This window comes from Diorhabda carinulata, chromosome 2 (genome assembly GCF_026250575.1).
Source record: "Diorhabda carinulata isolate Delta chromosome 2, icDioCari1.1, whole genome shotgun sequence".
In the NCBI taxonomy this organism is placed as follows: domain Eukaryota; kingdom Metazoa; phylum Arthropoda; class Insecta; order Coleoptera; family Chrysomelidae; genus Diorhabda; species Diorhabda carinulata.
This window is the reverse complement of record NC_079461.1, coordinates 13,253,239-13,280,934: the sequence shown is the minus strand read 5'-3', so window position 1 is coordinate 13,280,934 and position 27,696 is coordinate 13,253,239. Positions and strand designations below refer to the sequence as shown.

General features: G+C 32.7%; 1 long non-coding RNA gene across 1 annotated transcript; it reads right to left on the bottom strand.

Moving 5' to 3' along the window:
- On the bottom strand, window positions 1-22,655 carry LOC130904221 (uncharacterized). The gene is made up of 3 exons (XR_009060828.1): window positions 22,603-22,655; window positions 21,967-22,102; window positions 1-185 (listed from the first exon to the last, which is right to left on the bottom strand). It is a non-coding gene; the product is annotated as an uncharacterized LOC130904221 (long non-coding RNA).
- Window positions 22,656-27,696: the final 5,041 nt, after the last annotated feature.

Here is a 27,696-nt window from a genome sequence, read left to right as displayed (position 1 = left end):
CCTGTCCAGAACGGCGGAAGTTCCGTCACAGTGGCCGGTTCTTCTCAATGGTCGTGTCCAATCTCCACCGGAACTGACCGGCCCTCTCCTGGCCCTTGTGTCGTGTCACTTCGTCCGGCTACCGGAGGAAAGAATATTTTTAGTCTACGGCGTTCGAATGGGAATGTCAGGATATGCACGTTAAACTGTAATTTGAATTATAAAAGGTTTTTTATATTCTGATTTTCATTGGAATTTTAATATATGATTGTCGGTGATAACTGTGTGGGAAATGTGATAAATTTGCTGACTTTAGACAATGTTGAATTTAATGCCTCTCAAAATTAATTTAAGTACTAGCTGAGATGTATCAATCATTGAGACAGCGTCGGTTCATTAGGTAACTACGTATAATGTAAAAATGTGAGAGTGTGCATGTTGAAAATTTTGCTTCAGTCTCTAGCATGTTAATGCTTAGATGTTTTGAAGAAAATCTGCACATGGTTCAATTATCGGGATAAATTGAATGAGCAGAAAATTTCTTATTAGTAAATGAGTAATTTTGGTAATAACAAGTCTTCTCGACAATTATGTTATCTTTCAACATCACTGAATTTGTTAAATGGAGATAATTGTTATTCAAATGAACATTTTATTAGAAAAATAACAGGTGACAGTTTATTGCAGCTAGTAATAATAATAATATAGCGAGTAATAAAAAATATCAAAATTTTGTGGATTCAAGTTGAATTATATTTCAAAAATTGGAAACAAAAATTATTCTGATTTGTGGTTTGAGAAAAATAACTCCAGAAAAAGCACCAATACTAGTATTCATATTTGTAGGTAGGTTCAGATGAATTTTGATATTTCTTTGTACCTTCCAAATTTCATTCTCATTTTTCTAAATTTTAATTAGGTCGAAACTTATAGTGAATATTGTATATATTCGAAGTGGCCAATGTGTCGACTGCGGTCGACTGGTGGAAAGTGGCCCGCAAAGCTGAAATTTCAAAATTTTCTCTCAACGACATTGTATGTTTTAAAATTAAAATACTTGAAAATCTAACAACACTTTTGTTAGAGTCAATTGATTAGAAAAGACGCTGGTTATTTGTAAGTTTTCTGAAAATATATCGAATAATAATAATAATAATATGACAGAGACAGAATGAATGAATGTATGATTACTTAATAAGAATCAGAAGTGTCGCAGTAACTGTAAATCTCCCCAACTAAAGTGAAGGTAGAATTAAAAGCTTTTTCGTTGCGGATGGAACGGTGCACAGGAGTACCTTTTAGCTCCTGCGTTGTAGGCCACGGTTGTTCTTTTTAAGGTTATTCTTCTGGGGTTGCTGGCTGCTGCTGGATGGAACATCCTAGGAAGAAAAGACAACTTTGGGAAGATTCTTTCTTTACATAGCACAGTCAGGACACTTTTCTCTTTCCAATTAACATAACGCACAGCCAGCTGTTCCATTTTGGTGATTCCTACATGCGTATCATGCAACTCAATCCTATACAGCACTCCATTGGAAATAGTGAAAGGAGAATCGCCAGCATTATTCTGCAGTTTTTCTCACTAAGTATAGTAGATCGGCATCTTCCTGAATTGCCTTCGTTATGGTAGTAGCTGTAACATGAAGATTTGGACAATTGACTCTGCATAAAGTTGGTTAACTTCCTCATTAATGACCAAATCCTCTATTGTAGCCTTCTGTGGATTCGGTGCCTTAGACAGACAATTCACATTGATATTTTCATTGCCTGATTTGAAGTACACGAGGTAATCAAATTCTGTGCACCGCAAGAGTAGGACAGAGTTCATTTTTGATAGATCATGATTATGGCCAAATATCATTGACAGGGCTCATTGTCTGTAACAAGCTGGAGTTGTCATACTTAAAGGTAATTATAGAAGCAGCTTATACCAAAAACATCGCCAATGCTCCACTTTCAAGCTGGCTATAGTTGGACTCTGCTTTGATTAGACCTGAAGACATATGCAACAGGCTTTTTCTGGTTATCGACACTGTGACTGATGATGGCCGCTGCCCCTATAGGACTGGCATCGGTCGTTAAATGAAGTGGCAAGCTGTGGTTATAAAGGACTAAGATTAAATCATTGCAAATTTCCTGTTTGAGTTTCTGGAGTACAGATTCATATACCGGGGTCCACTGGAAAGAATACTTTTGCCAGCATGATAATCTGACAAAAAGTAATGCTGAGAAACAAAAACCTTCGGCTTTAGTGAAAGTATTTTTCTGTAATTATCAAGTTTGCATACGTCTGACTGCTTGATTAGCTCATAAGGCCACTAAACGCCAAAAGGTTGTTGAAATGGGTCGTTCAGACTGGGGCATTAAGTAACTGCGCTTGTTTGGGTGGATCAGTGAAATTTTTAGTAGCTAGATATTTCTCAAAATGCTGAATGTAACAGAAATTCGGTTCCTTGGATAACATAATTTTCAAATGGGGATATAGAATTTTAAGTTTGTGAGGCAACAATAAGATCTTTGAAAGAGCTCGTGAACTCTAAAAACTTTTTTTCATTTATTGTGGTAGTCGGGCGATCAACATAATGAGGAAAACCGGTTTGGTTGATGCTTTACTAGTGATACGTCGCTGAGACAAAGGCGGGGGCTCTGAAAATTTGCAAAAGACATATGAAACGAATGTTCACTCGATATGCTTCATCCTCGTGGCCAATAATAAATTGGTTGGAAAAGACGCTGGTTATGTGAACGGTTTGTATTTGCTTAAAATATATCGAATATTGACAATATGACAGTGACAGAATGAATGAATGATTGCTTGGTTAGAATGTGTGAGCCACAGTAACTGTATATACAACAAATTTCAACTACGATTCTGAACTAGGCCTTAATGTTGGGAGCAGCTGTGCCGACTAATGAAAACATCTTTTCTAAATTGATAATAGGTTTCGAATTATTCTTGCACAATCATCTCGTTGGATTTAGTAGAATGTGAAGTTCATAATAGATCTCCCTTCATTAGCGAAGCAGCAATAATTTTGCCTAAAAAAACAAACGTTGGAAGAACGCTACTTTAATTGAACGGTCATGATGAGAGAGAAAAAAAAGCATTATTGTCAAAAAATTGTTACAATAAAATATAAGTGATAGTAATAAGTAATAATTAGTTTATAAGTCTTATATAAGTCCATAGCAAAAATTGAACCAATATGTACCATGCCCGGAATTAAATATTATTATTAGAACAGAAGTCGTTTACACAGTAAAAGGCAGTAAATATGTCCTCAAATTATTGCGGAATGCGTGAAAAGATGATATCAATTTGATTTCAATTGGCAAGTGATTGCGCATTTTTTTGCATTGTGAAATATTGAGCCCTCAACTAATTTTGAACGTGAACTAGGTAAAGGTCGTGCTCTGCGTTCCTAAGTGGATAGCTATGCAATAAACTTTCTGAAATTGGAGAAGCCTGCTTATGAATTGGCAAACAGATTTAACGGATGTTTAAAACCATGCTATTTTGCTAGATTAGTTGGCTTTGAATTCGTTGAGAAACTGTGTCAATGTATTAATCTCCTCTGTTGATCCAGTGGTGTTTTGTGGGTAATTGTTGGATGCTTCTGCGTATGATTTGTTTGAAATTCTTTGTATATATATATATATATATATATATATATATATATATATATATATATATATATATATATATATATATATATATATATTTGGTTAGTATTTGGTGGTATGTTTGAATGCTGGGTTGCTTGTATGACTGCTGTTAATTAGTTTGTGGTAGTGTCCGCATCCTTTATAATTGGCAGGGTGTTCTCCACCGCACAGAGCACATTTAGCTGGTGTGACACTTGTTTTCTTACAGCTTGTAGTGCTGTGGCCTTGTCCACATTTTACGCATACAAATGGTTTATTACAGTACGTTTTTGAGTGGCCGTATTGCTCTCGTACATGTATTATGTTCTTTTTATTTTTGTGTTGTGGTTCAATTTTAATGTTTGTATTTTGAAGTTTTACGAGTTTGTACACGTCTTTATTGTTTTTTGCTGGTTCCAAATCTACGAAGAATAGATTTATAGGTTCCTTGGTATATTTGTGTCTGGCGTTTATTATATTTCTCACTTTGCGTCCTGATTTCTTTAGCTCTTCTTCGATTTCTTTCGTGTTGAAGGAGTGATGGAAATATTTGATTACAACTCTGTAGGCTCGTTCTTCTTTTAGTTGGTAAGTGTGATGTATTATGTTTTCATTCTTCAAGTAATTGGATAGTTTTCTATAATTATCTGTGATATTACAACATATTCTAACAACATTGTTAGCCAGGGATTTGGTGGTGTACTCTTCTTGTTCTAAAGAGTCGCATATGTGTTCTATCATTTGGCTGTAGTTGATTACTCCATATACGTAGATAGGAGGGGGTTTAGTTGCCTGTACTTCGGACTTGTTTTCATTTGGAGCTGAATGTTTTTCTATTGTTAAAGAACTGAACCTGTTCTTTGTTGTTGGGGTATTTCTTTCCATTCTTTCGCTAGTTCTTGCTGTCTTCTTCATTTTACTACTTCTAACTTGCTGCCATGGTATTTTAATTGTATTCTCCTCTTCATTACGTTCATCTTCACTTGTTGAAGACATTCATACTAATTGCTGACTGTTGTATTCGTACTGTACACTATTATTGGTTGCCGATGGTTGTGGGTTCAAGGGTGCTTTTGCATGCGTAACAAGAGATTAAGGACTATTTGTTGAGGTATTTACCCATTGTAACAATTTTGGTTCGTTGGTATAATTTGTTGTGAATTTTGTGGTGTTTATTTCATTGAATGAAAATGAGGAAGGAATAAGTCCAACCTAGATAATTTTTGCCACCATTCAAATATTTTAACATACTCGTATATTAGTTAGTAGAATAATAGAAAAATAATTAGGCATCACAATAATATTTTACTTGAAATCAGGATTCAATGCTGAATGCATATTTTGCAGATTAGGCCATTTTATCAGTTGAACATATATTGATATTTAAGAGAATCTGCGTTGAAAGAGCTAAATTTCAATGTAAATTTTCCATTTCCTCAAAAAACGCAGCTGTTCCAATGCGACTCATTACAGTCTAGTTTGTAATCCTTTCCGGCTTAACCGGGTAAATTATTCCAAGCAGTCAATTAGGAATTTCCAACTATTTTGTCACTAGATACAGTGGTGGTTGATGCTTGTAATTTTGTCTTTAATCCATTACTTCATTACTTCACAAGTGACCGTTAGTCGATAAATATGAGCGTTTAGGTTTTTGGTAAATGTATTGTTGTTACTGAGAACTGCATTGTACCTAAGAAAAACTGGAGCCTGGTTAATTCCTGGATCAGAGTTATTCTAAGCTTGCATACATGAGTGAAAAAATATTCTATAAAGCCTGTTGTGAAATGGTGAGTTTTCAAGAGTCTTTCCTTCCTTCCATTCTGGTAAATAGTTCAAATCAGAGAGTCCTTAAAAATAGTCAAAATGCAAAATCATGAATTATATATATTTGTGAAAATATACCTGAGAAAAAATACATTATAAATACATTATTCTATTATGGAAAAGTATTTTAAGAAAAGTCTTCCCGACGAAAGTATATAAGAAAAAAACTATGTGCGTAACATTTAAGGTGATACCCTAAAAAAAGTCAAGTAAATCAATGATAACGAAACTACCGCTTTTTGTGAGCACTACATTGTAAATTTGTTAATAGGATCAATGCAGGAAGACAAACCTCGTGAATTTTATATTTAATGGCATCCGACATTTAGAGACAATTAACTATTTAAATATATGTATGTACATAAGCATCAAACTTTTGTAGTAGAAACTAGAAGCAGTTCTCTTTTTCGAATAACGTTATTCTATGTCGCATTTTTGTGTAAGAGTGCATTCCATTCTTAAATTATTTTTAATAATTTTCTGTAGTGGGTTGGTGCTTCTGAGTAGCAGTTTCATTTTGACAGTTAGTGGACGATACATAAAACTCTGACGAATATTCAACATTGACTTTAACATGGAATGTCTTCCACATTGTTGAGCATTTATAATTTTTAATCCTAGTATAAAAAAAAACAATTGACACATTTTCCATGAATTTTCTAATATTCTTTTTCATTATTGTTTTTTTATTCAACAGGCAGTGAATTATTTATGGCCGTAGAGGCCACGTTTCGCACTTCTGGGGGTGTAAATTGAAGTTCTTCACACGAAATTTCGCTTAGAGGATGACTTTAGAATCCAAATAATATTTCCATACTCAACTATCAAACATGAATCAGTACTACCAACCGACCACCTACGTTACGGTGTAATTTCCCTGATGTACTTCCTAATATTCTTAACAATTTTCATATAAATAAATAATGCGAATACAAGCAGAAACCGAGAAAACAGAATAAACACTCGTAACTGATCTTTTACTTGTATTTCGGTATACTATACTAGATGTAGAGCGGTTTTATAAAGACTACATTGAGTTATGAGTACAAAATAGTAATTGATTATGTTTGATTGCTCTAGCGGTATTCACTACAAATGAATATAATGGATTTTGGGTCTTCAGAGAATGTCGGAGGCTGCTACCAAACGCATTTCTGTATTTTCAGCCTGCTTAGAGGCGTTAGAGATGCCATTGCTTCACGTATTTCTCATCATGGAGCTACTCTGAAGCGATTCATTGCGATTTGAGACGTTTTCAGATTTTTTTAGAAACTTCAAGAGGAGGTTATTTTCGCAACATACACTGTTGGAACTACGGAAAAGCAATTACTCGTCTATTCATCATAACTGTGATAAATTCGTAATTGTTATTGGTTGGTTGTATCATGAACTATGTATTTAAGGGATTTATCGAGAAGGATCATTTATTAGATACAATTTAATGAATATATTCTTCGCCCATGTAAAGAAATTTTAAAAATAATATTCAAAAGGCTAAAAGTGCTAGAATGAAACAACACTGTGATCAAGATTGATAAATGAAATTTCATATACGAGAATTATCTGGAAATTTTCTGACCTTTTAAATGTGAAAATAGTCTCTTTCTTAGTTCATACACTCTTTCTAGCGGTTCTTCAACATTTTTAACCCTTCCAAATAAATTTGTCGTCTTTCTTCACAAAATAAGCTTTTAAGTTTGCAATAAAGTTCTCGTCTGATGAGAATCTCTCCTCTACACTCTCCCCTTTTTCTTTTTGTCGTATTAAGTGATGATGCTCAGAACTTTCCTTTTATTGTCAAACAAATTCGAAGATTGTCAATGAACATAATCCCATGATTATCACAAAAACGGTAACCATCAGTTTTCAGGAAGTTGACACCGTCTTTGCCTTTTTTGAAGAAGGTTCCATGAACCATCTACAGTTACGAATCTACGCACAAAAACGGACTCATTTAGCTTAAACCGCATCGATAACGCTTCATTCGAATGCGCTTTTGGTTCAAGGTGAACAATTGCAGCAGTTAAAGCGCAGATAGCTCATACAAAATTATTCAGTTAGTATGTGGACAATACGTTTTTTTATACGTCTTTTCTATCTCTCTAGCATTAAACAGATCATCAAGTGCGTCACAGTTTTTGGATGTCCTGAACGCTAATTGTCAGTTAAGCTGATACGACCATGTTTGAATTAACCTAGCCAAAATTTTACATTCGACAATAATAATGCATAGTGCACACATAATGTATAGTTTATTTGTATTTCACTTAATTAATTACACTAAATAATTAATAACGACTCAATACTCTATTTTTTCCATTTTTAGAAACATTTTCAGGTCGACACACTTCTAAGCTTCCAAAATGGCTGAAATTTAAGTAAGAATCTCTCGACTCATGCGCAAATATATTTCCCAGCTTATTTCTTCAGATTGAGGTCGGAAAGTAGGCGCAGGTATTGTGAAGTCATAGGTTTTAATCAAATCGAACAAATTAACTGGGAAGTTTCCCATTGTTCATAAACAGATTTATAAACAAAATAAGTGTCAAAGGAACACATTTATGTTGTCGTTAAAACTGAACTGACATGCTAAGAGACCTTTTAACATCTTCAAATTACATTTTTCTTTCGTCTCAAATGATAATGTATCAATTTTCACTTACCTCACTGATGTTTTTCATATTGAAAACAAATTGTAATCTTCCTGAGTTATAGGAACTGAAAATCCATCTAAATAATATTTTTCCGGATATTTGAATGATAACCTTTCTTACTTTGTTATTTATACTCTTTCATTCCGTTTTCCCTCATTAACAATGATGTTTCGTATACGTACCAAATGTAAATTAATTCCAAAGCTGTTTTATTATTATTTTACCAAATGATTATCTTGAATAATTATTTCGTTGCATCTAAAACGATTACTCACGAATACAAACCAGTTCAAATAGTAAAACGGTTTGTATTAATGTCCGCCTCTCAAATCCACAATAGTGTCATCATCACCAGGTGCGATATGCTCGGCCCAAGAGAACAAGAAGAAGGAGAAAGACAAGAAGAAATAGAAGGCGGCTTCGCCAGTGTCTAGGGTGCCGCCGCTCCGTGACCGTAAGATGTGACCCTGATAACCCCACTGGAATGTAGCTTCAGATCTGATGAATATAAGAAATAACATGCTAATGCGCCTTAATGGATGTTTCCAAAGTGTCTACTGTATTATCTAGAAACTGACGGAAGAATACCATGGCAAATTTATTTCTAACAAATACAAGGAAATCGTTGAATAGTCTAACAAGTCAAAGTATTAACAATTGGCGTTTCTTGAAGATTTATCAAACTAATCGTACTTTACTGTTATTTTTTCTCAATACTCATAGTTTTTCTACATAAAATCCGGTTATACAGAACGTTGGATATGGAAGTGACAAAGGTAAAGATTTACTTGGGTCGAAATGATTCGACAGAATTGAGAACAATTTATTTATGTACTTCACGTATATAACCTGGATTTAATATGATATTTATCGGTTCAAGCTTTACGTAATGGATTTATTAAACATATATAACATTTATTCTACTTGAATATTTCATACAAAGTGAGTTTTAAGTGCGATAATACATAATAAATTAATGATTATTTCTTTTGTGTAGTCAGTTTATAAAAATATAGTCTTAAAATTACTATATACATGACAATAAGTAAAGTTACGATTTTCTGAATATTATAGATAAAACCAACTAGGGTTATGCGAAGCACAAGTATAATGATTTCATACACATATTCCGGTTGCCCAAAACAAAATGGATGGAAAGGCATTTGGATCAGGATTGAATAAATGAGTAAATTACATTTTTTTAAGTTAAAACCGGTATGTTCTCTTATTTCTGTGGAGCATTTCTTATATCTGAATTCATCACATTCCTAAGCATTAGCATAAATAATTTCAAAGTAAATGTTAATGGTGTTTACCAACCAAGTTTGTGATAGATTTTCAAATGAATTTGCTAAAATTTGCAAATCAATACTATTAAAAGCTTTTCTCATCATATCCTCTATTTAATTTGCTAATGTTACCGGTTTGTCGTATGCACCGTTTTTATACGTGAAAAAAAAATTCCGAAGAATCTCGGTGATTGAGTGGACCATGTAGATCGCTCTTCTCCTATATTGATAAGTTATATATTCAGGTTGAGGTCAGACAACCATGGTATAACTACTTATTAAGAGCTGAATTATATCAAACTTCGTGCTTATTTGCCTATTGACTTAATAGAAAAAATTTCTTTGAATGAGGACCGTCGATTAATTGTTCCGTGTATGTGTGTAAGAAGTATGTGTGGCAAATAATTCCATAAAAAATCAGATATGTAGCACCATTCAAGCGACTATTAAAGGAATGGAATCCAATGACGTGATCTCTGACGGTAGCATATTTTATTATTTATGAATTGCTTTTGGAGCAATAATGAAAACTACTCCAGTTCACCGTTTCCATTTTCGTGAAAAGTAGCCTCATCACCAAAAGTACAAAATAAAAAAAACGTACAACACAGACCCCATACACAAAAAGCAAACTGATGAGAATAATAGAAAATTTATTTATGTTTTCGTTTCCCTACAATGTTTACATGATATATATCCGTCTTCAGAAATTGTTAAAGCTTATCAAGAAAAAATCTTTCCTTTAAAAGATAGGAATATTGTCGTAAATGTAGATATTGAGTAGGCCCGGACTTCCTTCTTCTATTAACTCTTTATTGGACAAATATTATTCTAATTCAAATAATAATTTTCCTTCTTTACGCTCTATTTAATGAAATCTATATATGAGGAAATATACAGGTTCCTTTTGCCAAAATAACCAGATAAGGAGCAAATCGTTGCCTATCATATTTGGTGATAATTTTCATGGATAATTTTTATGATAACGTATCGTTCTCATACTAAAAACTGCATTTCAATCATTTCTAATGACTAAGACTTACTTTATTAAGAAGAATGAAGATTTATTCATAAACTTCAGGAAGTGAGCTGTAATTACGAGGAACCGTTCTTCAGATTCATACCCAACCAACTGTTTATTTTCTTCGAAGACACATAAGGACTTTTCGGAACTATAATAGTGATCCTTTCTATTCTAGCTATTAACCCTTTATACCGTTTTGTGATACTCTGACATACGAATATTTGACGTCTGGTCCAGTAAATCTTATTATCTTGAAGTGAAATATTGCTTATTTTGATGAGAAAATTATTTTCTCTAGAAAAATCTTCTTGAGTCGTATTATAGAAAGAGCTAATTCATGTTCAGCCAGCTTAGGTCTCTAGATGATGAGGAGGATACAGATGAAGATGATATGGTTGAGGGCAGCGGGGATATGGCTGAGAAGGGAGCAGGTACTAACAATGAGCAGAAAGCTTAGTTGCAATTCTATCGGATAAGTAGAGCCGACCTAGAGATGCAAAGTTAGAAAACAAAGTAGGAATTGAAGCCTATTTGGTTTACCACACCAGGTAGGTGGTAAAGGTAATCGAAAACAGAAACTTGTGGAATCTAGTAGGTACTGGGATTGATATGTTTTAGCTTACCATGTCATTGCAGCGATTTAGTTTTCTAATGCGCGTAATTCGTACTAATGACAATGATACTAGGAAAGAACACAAAAATTATGACAAACGCCCCGATACGAGAGCTATTTAATTCTTTTGTAACAAATTGCCAACAATATCACACCATCTCTGGATTTTTTACGGTAGACAAAAAATTTGTGTCATTCAGAGTTCGGTGTAGTTTTAAACAATATATACCGTCTAAACCGAACAAGTATGGTATGAATATTTATGCGTTTGTGGACGCCAGGGACCCTACCGACTAAGTATTAACCCAAGGATTATTATCCTACGAATGATTCAACCTATTTCTGGATAGGAAACAAATATTATGACTGATAATTGGTTAACCAACTGCATAATCGTGGATGTTTTGTTCCGAGATAATAGGCTGACGCTTGTTGCCACTCTAAGGAAAAATAAACAGGAGCTACTTCCAAATTATTACTAATGAATTCATCTATGTTTGATCTTCAAAAACAAAACACTTTGGTGTCTTTTATGCCAAAAACTGTAATACTTGTTTTTTATTATGCACCATGATGACGAAATAGAATCAGTCAAAAAAATTATAGCCAAACCTTAATCATAACTTTTTACAATGCAACAAAATCTGGAGTTGATGTGGTAGATAGAAAAGCAGCAATCTACAATTATGCGAGAAATACTAGTCGCTTACCCATGGTAGAATCATATTCTTTGCTAAATTAGGCAGCAAATAATGCGTATATTATTTTTTGTTCAAACAGATTTGGTGAGACGGACGGAATCACAGATCACTATTAATAAAATTGCAACGTGAAGTAAGAAAGCGTTGTCACATGCTCTTATTATTTCTGAAGAACGTGGACAAGAATGTTTTGGTTCAGTAAACAGAACTAAGCTATACGAGATCTGGCTATTAAATAATGATACTGGTTACGAAAAAACGTTTCATTATAAAAATTATTCTACATTCGATTGCTCTCCTTCAATATACTTCATGTTTCAAATTTGAATATCCCACCGAAAACTGAACGCGACGTTTGGCAAATGTGATCTAAATCTCGTTCTGGGCTAGGACACGCAATCAGCTGATAGGTGATATACCTAAACACGGGTTACAGTTTCCGAAAAGTCCTATAGTTATCTAAAACTAAGTGTTAAATAGAGTGTTTTGTGAATGCTTAACGGTTTGACTCAAAAAATATGATCCAAACTGGAGTAGAAATTTTCAATATAACTAAAATTTTAATAACTCCAGCTTCTACATGCCTAATTCATATTTACTTTATTTATTTAGTTTATGGCTACTAATCTATACATATAGGTCAATTATTTGATATTCATGGAAGTACTCGTATACATATTCCAAAACTCCTATGCTTCTATCTCAAGAATGTCGTATCCTTTATGATCAATTTACAAGATATTTGTAGAAATGCAATATAACTAAAGATTTGTGTTTCAAACTCATTTAGTTTATCTTATTAAAGTTTTTCAGAAACTGTGAACCTGGTCGTGATCAGAATGTTCGAAAATTCCGATCACGGACCCGGATCACGTTTACTATTCTTCCGAAACTGAACTAAGTAATCAGGTCACAATCATATGATATGGATCCTTTCTGCCTTAGTATATCAGTCGATAGAGGCGAACAACTTTGATTTTTGTAGTTTGTGATTTTTGTTTTTGGGTTTTTCAACATAAAAAAATTTGTATCCAAATTTAAAGTCAAATTCATCTCTATGAGTAAATCGCACAAATCTTCTGAATGAAATATAATTGAACTGCCATAGATTATGAAAATTTTGAGGATATAGTTTTAAATTTTAAATCCTTCTATGTGATCCAGGGTTGTTCCCCAACAGCTACAGTATGTTTAGTACCAAAGACCAAACTTATCGCTTAGTTATCATTCACCTAGATTATATTTGGTTTTCATATTGTTTACTATATGTTTAGTGCTTCAGGCGTTGTAGTGGAATTTTTACATAGTCGAATTATCAAGAACGAAGTTACTCTCGATTTATTTCATGAATTTCGTTTTAAAACAGAGTTCACTGATATATTGTTATTGTTATAGAAATCGTACAAATAAATTAGAAAAACATTACAAGATAATTCTTGTACAATAGACAGCTGGATATAGTTTAAGTTCATAGGTGAAGAAGCAAAGGGGAATCTATCGTTGTAGATAATGATTACTCTCTGATATGAACGATTTCCAATGATGCATTTTACAAATCTTTCATTCGATAATATATACTAATAGCGAATTCATTGATATGATATTTTGAGAGAATTTCCTTGCTTTTTTAAACTATTTCCATTTATTAGAAATTTTTCATTTTGAGGATCTAAAAGGAACGCTATAATTGAAGTAAGCGAACAAAGTATTTCTGAAATCTTCTGATAAACTGATTGCTATCGCTTAGCTTATTCCAGCCATTTATTATCAAGACTAGTGATGAATAGATAGGAATAGATAAATTAGTAAAAAAGTATAAACATCTCATTATCATCTTATTTCCTTGAATAAATACAGATACTTAGAGATAAACAATTGAATGAACCCTGGTAAGATGAATATTTTCTTCAAAAATGCCATAGATTATAAAGTAGCTGTACTCTCGAAATAGAAACATAACGAAATGATATGTACCATGAGATAGGATCCTTTTGATCCTAGTAATCCAGAGGGTGAATATGATCAGCTGAACGGTTGTTTAGTTTTGCTTTTCGAATTTCAAAAGTTCTTTATCACCCTACATGGTCAACTATTATTAGTTCTTATGAGCAGCGTAAGTGATAGACTATATAATCGGTTTCTGTACTCTTTTGGCTTCCAGAAAAAACTTTATTAGTGTAAATTTTTTTTACTAAATATGTATGGGTCGGTAAATCGCAGATAATTGTCAAATAGTCATCATTTAAACACGTAAAATCCCTATTAGACAACTGAATTGAGGACTATAAATATTGAAAAACTATTAGGTTATGAATTAACGTATAAAACTATAAAATGGACCTTTTCGCAGAATTTCATTCTGGGCTCGCATCCAGGATAATAGTTTTCGAATAATTTTGATAATCATTGAAATGGAATATCTTTTATTGTTTTTTGTCAAAAAATTTTCGATTTCTGAGAGTATTGATATATAATGAGTTCGCATAATGAAAATTATCTGCTGTTATTTTCTATGCATAATTTTTAGGTAGTGATTATAAATATTTAAAAAATGTGTGAAAAAACTGAAAGTATTTTCCCTCGGCGACAAATTGAATAGAAGAATAATTTCGTTTCGGTTTCTGAACTTGCCAGGTGCCAGTAAGGTCGTTAAAAAACTTACGATGTGTTCTTCCTGTTCTCCCATACAATTACTTTTTCCTTTCAATTTTTGCTAGTCAACTTCATAAACTAATTATAGATCCATCAATTTTTGAGGAAACAGCTTGAAAAATTCTTGAAAATTGTTTTAAACTATTCATAAAACTTAACTATTCTTATACCTGTATGTTTTATCTAAGAAATAGAGCGATTAATCGATTAACAATATTTATAGAAATAATTATAGAAAATTAGTTCACGTTTTGGATTACAAAAGGAATGCTAAAAAAATATAAATTCTGAGTGTAACTACCTTCTCAAAAATATGAAATATGTTATATTCTCTCTCTAACAACCCATATTGTTCTACACAGTTCAGTCCTGTAGAAATCGTCGTCAAAAATTTGTTGTAGAATTTACATTTTACACATGGCCATAATATACAGTGTTGTGATTATGAGTGAAGAAGTTTTCTACAAAAATCTCAATACACTTCCTCCTGTATTTCTGTTTCACTCGTACGACTCAACAAATTTACTTTATACTGAACACACTGTTTACACTACCACTACACCAACACTCATCATTACACTGTCTGAGGAACGTTTCTATAATCAAGTTATCGTGTTCAGAGACTGAAGTAAACAGTTCACCATTCATTTATCAGTGTAATTGTGAGTGTTGGTGTAGTGGTTCTAGAAATTACTTACTTTACTTACTTTAGGTGATTTTCAAGAACTGTGTATTCAGCCCCGCTATAGGGTTAAAGTAATTTAGTTGAGAACAATTCTACAAACTACCCCCCTTAAATAAACATGATGTAACTTTGTAGTTATCGAATTCTCCAAGTAGAAAATATAGAGGGTAGTGGGGTTTCAAATTAACGCATTATATATGGGTAAAGCACTTCTCAAGTATCAGAAAGAGGTTAGAGAAAAACTGTTCAGTTTAGTTCTCTAGAATTACGAAACGTCCATTTTTTTTTTGAAATCGTTGTTAAACCTCAATAAAATCCTATAAGAGAATCAAACAATAACTTACAACATCTCTAGTTTACCTTTCTCTTAAGCAAAAAGGAGTTTTCTTATGGAAGGACCAAAATCTGTCTGATCCCTTATCGTTAAAGCCATCAACATAGCTGTTTACTTTTGGATTTTTAAAAGTACTTCTTGTATTTCAATTATTATAACTTCCTAATAGATGTTGAAATCTTAGCAATCGATAAGAGCACGTGGTTAATTGAGGGAAAACTGATAACCTTGTTTGTATATTTTCACACTATTCTATTCTGAATTTCACACTATTCTGAGCTGAAAGTTTAAATTATTTGAATTTGTGTTTTGATTCCTAGGAATGTTAACGGAAAATGAAAATATGGTTCGTTCGAATTAACCAGGCCTAATCCAATCTAAACAAATCAAGTATTAATTGAAATTGGAAATACTAGTAACCACCAACGATGTCAAACATGTTGAAATGGAAATATCTCTTATTCTCAAATTTCACATTCTCTTGAATTCCAAATAGTTTATTGTTCAAACAGAAAACTATTAAGTATATACTGCTATCATTATTTCATGATATTATATCATTGTACAATGCAAACAAAATAAAATAGGAGAAATTAGGAAAATTCTCGAAATATCTAGACCACAGTAACATTTTCAAGTTATTCAAGTTTTTTTCGAAGTGGATAGAGGACGTTTTGAAATCAGATTTGTCAAGTCTCAGCTTGTATAATTCGAATATAAATCAGGATACATAGTAACGGGGGCTGAAAATCAATAAATTATTATTTGGAGTTAACTAAGCTACGAAAAAAAAGCACATTCCATGAATCAAAAAATATGGACCATGCTATTGTATTTTCTTTTGTTTTCAAATAATGCACCTTATTTTTTAATCTATATATTACATTTAACTTAATATACTTGTCGCACTATATTCTCAATGTTTTATCAATTAAATCTAATTCAAGATATTATTTATTGAAATGCTGTCACTTTTCACACTAGTTCTAAAGGCTTGGTGCGTTCGAGCCAGCGGACGCTGTCTTGAAGTTCCAAGTTCTTTGTGATCTTCAGCAATCTTTTTTGACTATTATATAATTTATTATTGAGTAACCGATTCTTCAAGTATATTCGTTGATATTCACGTTTGGATTTCATGGAAGCAAGAATACTCACTTTCACTAGCACAGCCGCATAGTTGTAAACCAGTCCCTATCATTTTCAGTATTTGTTTGTATCCAGCACCTTTTACTCAATATGTTGTGAGAGAGTCTTTCTAGTAGCCTATACAGTTTTTCATATTCATGTTTCATTTCTTCCGCTTTCTTTTTGTTTTTCCTAATACTTTAGTTCACTATCCAGAAATTTTCCTAAATATTTGACCATTATCTTATATAGGATATTCCTATTATTTAATGTAACTGGGAGATCATTTTATAATTGAAATTGATATGGGCAGATTTCTTATGGTAATTTTGATACGTTATTAGTTCAGATTTATTCAATTTTGAAGATTATTAGACGTCTTTATAAATGATTCTTTATCAGCCAATATTGCAGTGTCATTTGCAGATGTTGCCACTTATACTGATAGAAGTGTACTAGATGAACGTAATAACCAGGTGAATTTTTTCGTAACCAACTTTTATGTCACACTTTATTAAATGCTTTTGTAATGTGAAATAAAGTACTGAAAATGGAAAAGGTTCTTTTATCAACAGAAATAAAGTAGAGAAAGTGAAGGAGGCGTCTGAGAACAGAAGTGTTGGGTTCAAAATACTTGGAAGAGGATAAATTGTTTTCAAGCTGTAGTAAAAGTATAGAAAGAGAATAATGGGTGTATATAGTGCCTATCCTTCCACTGAAAGTACATGATGTGATGAAGGTCTCCAACATTTTGAAATGGGATTTTTCAACTTTTACTTTTAACTAGAGTATATATTTCTATAATATTGATAAAAAATGCACTGAAAATTCATTTAACACTTATTAATAGAAAAGATTCATCACATATTAGTGGAAAATTCACTATTATTCATTCACATATGCTCCCACAATTTGACTGTGATATGTGACTGTCATTTACGTGAATACTAGAGGTGAGGAATAATCATAAATCAAATAAAACTAACAAAATATCGTAACGAGGACACACCTGTGACGGCGCTGTTCATAACATAATCTATAGGAAACCATGAAATATGGTGGCTACACCTATTCGGTAACCATTAAACTACGGTCTAAACGTTTCCGCAAAGTGGTAGTTACTAAACACAGTGGGTTCTACCGTGTACTAGCACATCGTAGAAGCATATATACGTGGGAAGCTATAGAAAGCAATTCGAGTTATAAAAATAGTGATATAAAAAGTAAAGTGATGGTTACTAAATTGTTAGTAATGTTTTAATTATTATGATAATTGTGATGTAATGAGATTTTAGGTGATGAATCAACCTGTATAATTTTAGCGATGAGCCTTCACCATAAAAATGTTAGCTGGGATACATATTAAAAAATATACAATCAAAAACAGGAAATAAACTCCTTATAGATGATAAGATAGAACAGATAGAACAGTGAACAATAAAAACAATCTACTAAGCAAGTTATAGTTATCGCAGTTAGAATGTAATCAATGTAATAGTCAGAAGTGATTGAAATTCATAAATGTATCCAGAATATACCGCCAGGGTGAAATTTAAATTTACTCTGTCATTTATGAAGGGCTCCATGTAATGGAAAAATGATGCAAGTCTGTGTGATTCGGTCTAAGCTCGGCTGAAAACACAGTGGCTGCATTCACAAGGAAAAGAAATTTAAAATATTGTCTAGAGAAAATAGAAAATAGAAGTCAATTATCCGGGAACTACACTGGATAACACACTTCTGTGTAGAAAATACTAGAATATATTTCCAAGAAAACTACATCAGCCATCATGGTATACAAAAGAATGGCTAGCAGGAGGTGGTAACGTAACTTTCATTATAGCATGATGAATGTTTATCTTGAGTATCAGGTCTATGAAGTATTCGCTGACAGAGAAAACTAAAACTAGAGTTAACAAGTGCAATGTGCAGAGACTCGACCTTGTATTTGCATTTCAGAAGCCAACAGCAACAGCCAACTTGACTTAACTCCACCGAAAATCGTCCTAGAAAGACTTGCAATTATCAGAAAGGTTGAAGCTTGATTTATAGAACTGATTATTTTAGGCACTTTTAGCAAACACAGTTTTTCTAGAATTGCCGCTAGATGATTTACCGAAAAACGGATAATTTCGAAGAAAGCTTTTTAGCATTTCTCAGTGAAAAAAGAAGCACAACTCACTCCATCAAAATTAAACTGTGATATAGTATGCTGATGCTTACAAAGTCATAATAAAAATGAGAATAAATTCAATAGAAATCCATCATATCACCTTCCACAAGAACAAGCCACAAGAAGATGTATATAGTCCAATTGGAATCGAGACTTTAGCAATAGTATCCAAGAATGGGCCATAATAGCAATATAATTACTATCGAAATTGATAATGGAATATCTAAAAACATTGAATTGATTGAAAATTTTTTAATTTGTTTGCTAATAGACAGGCGTATATAAAGGGAGGACAAAGCAAATGATTTGACCAAATAACAGAATCGTTCTGTTGTCCTGGGGATAATCACTTGAAAAATAACTTAATAAAAAAAAACTCGTATTGGAATTCATATTTACTTTTTGGCATTCAAAACTGTGTCCCGGAAACTATGAATACGAAAGAAGTAATACACCTACCAGAGTAGGAATAACTTACACGTGCTCACTAATCACTTGATGAGAATAAAAATGAAAAACACCCACTATGACAGTTTTTGTGAAAAAGAAACATTCGAACACATAATTTTTACATGCACCAAGAAAGCGGGCATTCGTTCTAAAACGAGTATTGAACCACCCTGAATCTGGCTCTAATAATATTCTAGAACTGTACGAAAAGCTATAGTATACATGCCAATTTCAGTTCTAGCAAAATGGAGCACCATAGATCTTTTAGGCCACAGTGCATGTACAAACTTCTCGGATTTGAAATTATTGTAACAATGAATAAATGTTGTCTTGAAAAATAAATAAAACTTAACAACAAATATATTACACGCCACTACCTTGTATACCACATTCCAATCTTTTAAGCTAGCTTAAAATTACTAGCATAATATGTCGGAGATAAAGAAAACAACGGAAATAAATTGAAAAACTATGAGATGGTACGATGACGATGTCACGGATCAGGTATTCAAAATACAATTCAAGATGTAATTTGATGTGTTGTATGGGAGAATCAAGTTATCATCAAAATATTAATAGTTCTTCATGCCACCCTGTACGTATTTAATGAAATAGCGAGAAAAGTCTATTTCTTCTCAGTTGTGGTTGAATGAAAGACTTCAATTGTACCTCATAATATATAGATGAGACATATTTCGGTTTCGCTCTTTTTTGTTGCCCATGACTTATCTGAAGATTATCTTAGACACGAGAAGAAGTGACAAATAGACATGGAATACTATGAATAGGCAGTGTCTTCGAACGACCGGACGGGAATGAATGCAGCCGTCAATTCTTTGTTTCAATCAGGCTTATGCATCTGAGAGGCATTTAACTTGCACACGAATATCATTTGTCCGTTTCTTTAGTGCAAAAAACTAGTTCGTGACTGTCTATCGAATTGTTGGTATGTATATACAGAACTTTTATTCACGTGACTCGCTGGAAATTTACACCGTGTGAGCTCATGTCAGATGAAAAACTTTCAAACCACAGGAAAAACAAAATAAAAACTTCACATAACTAACTACAAAAAATAGATTGGAAATCTGCTTACATTAAAAATATAAAAAGTAGCGCTATAGAAACCATTCCAATCAATTCCAATACGGCATTGATCATCAATCATCAAAATTGAAAAAATACTTAGTGCCATAAGTGATCATAACAAAAAGTTAAACCGTAGAAAGCATATGATACTGTATGTCATCGATACATTTGGTGATAAGATATATTTGCATCAACAAATTCTATGAAAGGACACAAGAAAACTATAAACGGTACCTCACGTCTATGATTATGAAATTCTGTTTTTTGATCACTTTAGTGGAATATCCACATTGGCAAAAGAATTAAATCGCAAACATTTTTGTGCGTTGATTTTCTATGATTTTAGACGTAAATTAAACCAACAGCAGTCTACCCATTAACTGGCACTGACTCTTGGTGATAAACTATTTTTAGCCATGGATACACTGTGTATTTTTCGAATACAAGCGTGGTCGCACTTCGCTACAGGATGAATTTTCCGAAGGTCGTTAAAAAGCGGCTAATGTGCCAGAAAACATCCATGCTGCACGTAAACTGATACTTATACACTCGCATATATTCAATCTTGCATGAACATTTGGCTGTCAAAAAGATTCGTTCGTTGGATAATTTGATAATAATAATAATAATTTGATAATCAGTCAAAGACGAGCAAAACCCAACGGAAATTCTTCGCGCACGAAGAACTTCGAAGCAAAATGTCGCCTGTTTTTTCAGAATAACTGGACATGTTGTCTCTGTTCCATTAAAGCAACGTAGAAGGGTCAATTCTGAGTGGCACACCAGCATTTGTTTGCAAGAAGTGTTCGAAAAAATCAGGGAAACTAATCGCAGGAGAAAAATCATTCTCCACCTCGACAATGCGAACTCTCACACGTCAGTTCAAACAAAAACGTTGAACTGATGGGTTATCGGACGTACAGTGTTTGTTCAGCTTCCAATGATTTCTTCTTATTCCTTCAAATCAAAAATAAATTGCGAGATTAATGTTTTACTTTAACTGAAGAATGAGTATCATGGACCGACACAATTATATCATAAATTGGAATCAATATCTCTAGTTCTATTTTGAATTGATAATAAACAAAGCTGCTCTATTTTACAGGTTGGTTACAGTTGTTATTTGATCCAATTTTTACAAAAGAACATTAAATTAACAAAAGTAAACAAAAAACAAAAAAGATCAAGTAACTGCCCTAAGGTCTTTTAAGTGCTTTTGGTCAACCTTTTGAAGAAATACAAAGAGTCAAATCCAACAAAAAAACCAGGCAATGACTTGGAAAGTTGAGGATAAAGGAGTTTGCAAGGGGATTAATTTATGAGAATAAAAAAATGATAATGCCTTTGATAGAATCACAACCGACTTATAAAAGAAGTGGCACAATTTAAAAAACATATTTGAAAAATTGAGAAGTTCATTGGGTTAGTGATAGATTGAAAATAATTGTTTCGGGTGAGTGACATAAATATTAACGTGGATATTACAGAAGGGAAAGCAAATTAAGGCAAATACAACAATTAGATTTGAAATCACCAAAACTCTATTCACTTGCTAATACTACATTAGCATTAAGTGTGTCGATAATATTCATAAATCATCATTGTCATGTTCAATAAATATGAAGTGTAGTAAAGTAAAAAGTAACGTATAAGTATAAAGTAAAGTAAAAATGCAAGCAATTTGAAAAAGCTTTTTTTTGAACTTTCAGTTTCCTAATGTTTAAACTACCTCTAGTCGAAATATGTGGTTTCAACTGACGTCCTGAGATGGCGTACAATTTTTCGATTGAAAATTTTCATTCCATAGCACATAGCCGCGAACGGTCCTTAGAAGGTATACAAATAGAAGAACATGTATGCTGAAACTAAACAGAATTTCATATATATAACGGTGAAGCATTAGATGAATCAATTAGAATGCGAAATAATTCAAAAGACCACCTTATATTCCAAGCGTACATGATTTGAATATAAGAATGAAATGACTGACAAGGAAATTAATTTTACTGTTCTTAGAGCGTGGGATGCTTTGTATAAGGTTTTTTTCTAAACTAACTTTTAGAATGAAACTAGTAAGAAATCATAATGATTAACATTGAGCGACCCATGTTTTCATTACAATGACAAATTAATATTTCTTGTCAATCTAAGTTCGCTTCTATGGTACGTGTTGTTGTAGTTTATTGAGCTATTATTACTTTTTTAGTTTATTTGATTGTTATTAACCAAAAAACTGTCAATATTGGATTTCTGAAAATGTTTCTTTCAAGATTTTCACTTTGGAATTCACAGGTAGTCTATTGAATATGTACTGTATCGAACGATAGATTGTCCCATTTTAATTATTTTAAAATCTAATACTTACTCATTCAATATTCTAATTTACCTATTAGAAAAATTTAGATACACCGATTCCACGTTCACATTCAAATAGCTTGAACTGCTGGATAGCTTGTTCATAAAAATATTTATATATGATAGATAAATGTGAAATTTAGTTTTTTCTGAATAGACAGAAATATTATGCACAGTTGTCTAAATTGATATCATTATAAAGATGATCATTTCTCTTAGAAGATATTTTGCGATGTATATATTCATATGACGTGAAACGCAGTCTTCGGCAGCTAGATTTTCAGCGATTATGATGAAGCTATTATTTTACAGATTAGCTTCATCAACTTCAGAATTCAACATTCAAATTGACGCATTATACGAATATTAAACGTATTGATTCATATTTATCGTAGTTAAATTGATATAAATATTCCATTCTTTTTCCGTTATGTAGATGATTACATTACTGTTATACCAAGCTAGACATTTTTCTCATATGTAATAATTTTCGTTATTCAGCATCGTCTTCTTATAGTCTATACATTTATTCCAGCGATGCTCTGACTTTTTGAAACTTTCCAAATAGTTGCCGTCTTTTTCCTTAAAAGGCGATAACGTCCTGGTCGGATGAAAATATATCTCCTCAAAGGTTGGTAAATATAAAAAAGTCACTAATGGTTAGATCTAGTGAATAAGGTAAGTGGTCTACCAAGTGCAAGAGAAGGTGCGTTGTCCTGATGAAAGATCACTTTTCATTTCTTCCCACGCGGTTGCTTTTTTCGCAATCTCTTCCTTCATCTTATCAAGCAAAGATGCGTAATGCCCTCCAGTTTTCTTTTTTTGAACATAGTTAATGGAAACAATCCCAAGACTATCCCAAAAAATGGTCGCCACAACTTTACGGCCATTGAAAACGTCTTTACCTTTCGAAGCATGTTCGCCCTTCACACTGTCTTGACTGTTTTTTGATTTTAGCAGTGTAGTGGTGGATCCAGCTGTCATCTAAGATTATAAATCCAAATTTGAATAATTTTACTTCAAACCGCGTCAATAAGGTCTAGCAAATGTTTATTCGAATGCACTTTTAATTCAATATGGGCAAACGCGACACCCAACGCGCGAATAGCATACAGTCCTATTTTCAAAATTTTTTTGATCCGTCAAATCTTTACCGTATCTTTACGCTCGGAAAATTAAATGAACCCTATAATTTTTTTGTTTAGGAATCTAAGTTTCATATTTCATGATCTAGAAGAAAAATATAGTTGTTGTAATGTAGTGGAATAGTCCTCTATTGTGTAGCCAATTCAAACAGAGCTCAAGCACAAATAATCGGAAAAAAAGGAAACATAGTCTTGGTAAGTGTTTACGGAAATACATAAATCTACCTCATTCCACTTTATATACAAGGTGACCCATTGAAATCATATTACCTTAAATATTCGTGTAAGTAATACTAAAAATAAATCGTCACTTGCTAGCTCTACGCAGTCACCCACTTTATATTGCAAGTGGTCTGTTTCAGAGCATCTTCGATAATTGTATAAAATCTGCTATAAAATGTATCGAGCAATATTTGTTTTCTATTTTTTATTTCAAAAAGAGAAAGTGTAGAATTTCAATTATCATGTGTATTATTAAAATATATGTGGACTTTCATACATATTCCAATTTTTCAAATTCTGAGGTCAGTATACGTTTCTCAAATTTTACCTTGAAATGAATCTAAAAAGTCTGACTTTGTTGCAACAATTTTTTTCACAAAATTCTACAATTTCTATTCTCTCCTGTACTATATACACCATACTAAGAAATCAATGTAGTGTAGTGTAGTACAAATCTTGAAATTATTAATAATTCATTGATTGAGAAACGAATGGAAAAGATAAGATTTTGGAACGGAAACTTGGTATGTACTTAATATAAAAACAGTTCATTCAAATTTTCAGTTTTTTTGGTTAAGTTAATTTTGTAGGGTGAAGGGATGAAGTTACCTTGTATATCATACAAAGTTTATATGGAAAAATGTAACTGATTCAAATCAAGTTTAAATTGTTTTCCTTTTTTTGCGTGGTAATTTAGAGTGATTTACTTTCTTGTGGCATTATATTTATAACGAATATAAGTTTAACGAAATAATATACTTTCCAGAGGTTACTCCGATTTGTTATATTCATGTCCATTCATCGTTACACCGTTCTACGTTGATTCTTCTATAAGATTAAAATATATATTTTTCCAATTATACTTTGTACTCAAATATATCAATAAAAAATATGCACATTCAACGGGAAATAAATTGCCACGAATTTAATATAATAATATGTTCCGATATTACATGCAAACCTGACCTCTTGAACTATGAAACGAGAGGACTTCAAAGGCAACTATTTATTTATTTCTTGTATAATCCTATACCGGTATTGACGATAGCCACTTCAAAGAACCGAAAAGCACGATATAAAGGAAAATCAACAAGGACATCAAGAAAACGAACCTGGAATACGACGTGTTAACATGTGAAATGTGTTAATTTGTTTAAAGAGAATGGAGAATTGTCGCAACGAATGTGCTTATAGTTTTGTTTTAATTCCGAGAAACTAACCCAAAAACAATTGAATCATTTCATGAATAGAGCTTTTATGAGAATGAGTAGTATGTGACGTACAAGCGGTTTACATATGACCGCACGCATTCCTGTTAGAGATGAACAATGTTTACAGGTAAAAGTTACCTTTATTCTAATCTAAGTCATCTATGTCATCTTCAGATTCATTAGTATGTTCTTCGGCTAGATCCACAACTACGGGTTTGACAATAATTTCGTTACAATTATCAAGATTTCATATATTTTGCTCCTACTTCACTAAATGTTCGATATATTTTATCTACGGCTGTTAGGTAACATTGTGGCACTACTAATCGGATTTTCTTGTTCATTTAATTTGAAATTAACATAATTTGGAAGACATGACATCCGTAATTATATCCATAAGTACCCTACAGTCATTTAGAATGCTGGAATGCCCAGGCAAGTAGCCGGGCAGGCTTAATTTTCCGTTCTTTGTATACTTTTACTGCTCACTTCATTGCTTTATTTTCTATAAAAGTCTTCAAAGGAAGTAAGTCTAAAATGACGTAGTGCTACAGCTAGACATGATCGTGTCGCGTCTGTTATTTCAAGGACAGCCACCCGTTGCAGTTCAGCTAGGGTTGTTTTAGTTTTTGTTCTTGGCTACCATATGAAAGCTGCATAGGTTATGATAGGTCGCATAACGGATTTTTACATCTATACATCTTTTTGGGTTTTATTCTACATGTTCCTCCCACCATGCAGCAGCATTTGTATGAAGCACTTCATAACTTATGGCTATCTGGTTACCTCAATATATTAAATATCTGATTTTAAGGCTAGATCGACCCTGTTCAATCTCAGGAGTTTTGGAACATACTAGTGGATGGAGCTAGGGTGGTCTTTGAGGGGTTAATGCTGAGACCTCATTGACAGACATTTCGAGAGAGAGGAACTTATTTTTTGGATAAGGCAGCAATAAGTAACTCCAATTTCAAGGAATTGTCCACAGCAAGCCCTAAGATTTTTACAGATTCAACGAAGTCAATGGTAGTGTTATTTAATAAAAAGGCTACATTATATTTTTATATGATAAAACTTTGGTTTTAGAAACGTTGAGACAGAGAAGATTAGAATCGCATCATGATTTAAGGGTGATTAGGTTACTAGATATGGTCCTATGAAGTGCCGTGAGTTTAGGGTTGCTCCAAGAGAAACTAGGGTTGTATGCAAATAGACATATTTTACCACTGATGTCTAGATGGGCGATTTCGTTTATAAACAGAAGAAACAAAATAGTTTGCAAGATGACATTGTTGTATCAACACTTATAAGCTGAATTATGTTGGTATGGTATAAATTAAACCATGCGCTAGAGGTGTTCTCCTGAAACCATAGTACTGCAATTTGTTAATTAAAATTACAAACAGTTGTTGCAGTGGAGTGACGACTATTTAAGCTAGAGTACACATAATAAAGGAAGGAGGATATAGTATTATTTGCACATTTGTTACTCAAAAACCCAAATTAATGGGTAGTTATATATATATATAAATATATATATATATATATATATATATATATATATATATATATATACATATATAATTATATTCAAACAGAAATGGAGAAAGCCTCTTTTTGACCAATCTTTCTATGATCTTAGATAACATGGAGAGGAGTGCAATTGGGCGTTGATTCGATGCTTGATTTTTATCTCCTCCTTTATGCATATGTTTAATTATAGCCGTCTTAAGGCAATTGGGAAAAGTGCCATTTTGAAATGAAACGTTAATTAAATTAATAAGGTGATTTAATGTAAAATCGAGCAGAAACGAAAACTTTTTTAATGTAAGTCCAGGAGTTCCACGTGAGTATTTATTTTTGATGTAATTAATTGTACTGCAAAGCTCTGCTAAAACTACGTGCATAAAGGATTAGGAAGATATGATAGCGGATCATAAGAAGGAGTTATAGATATGGATATATTTTTGGCTACACTCACAAGGTTGAGGTTATAAGGTGAAGTAGAGATTATCGATGAAGAAGCTTTATTTCTTAGATCATTCACAATGGACCATGAACCATCTTTAGAAATATTACGAGAATTGACGAGTCTCCTATTATAATAAATATCTTTGGCAGCTGTTATTGTCTTATGATAAATTTTTCTGTATAGTTCTGTATAGAGATTTGTACAACTTGAAATATTCTATAGCCCAAGTAATACTTTTGAGCGAAAGAAATATTACGAGAGCCCTGCTCCAGCTTCCAATTTTCGCTCTTTCATTGATATAGTCTGTTGCTCAAATTTTTTGTATTCTAACAGCGGCTGGTGTGCCTCCCAAGCCTTACCACGTTATTCTTTCGAATTTATACAGATCTCTGGAGTATTTCGTTTTGGCCGCTCTATAAGTAAGCGTGTTCTCCATTTTCCTGAAAGTGGACCTTCGGTTATAGAGCGATCTAGCCTTTTGTGTCAAAATTCAGTACACAGCTGTTCCTCAAAATTTGATTTGAGATCAAAACGAATGTTCTTATGGTCGGTAA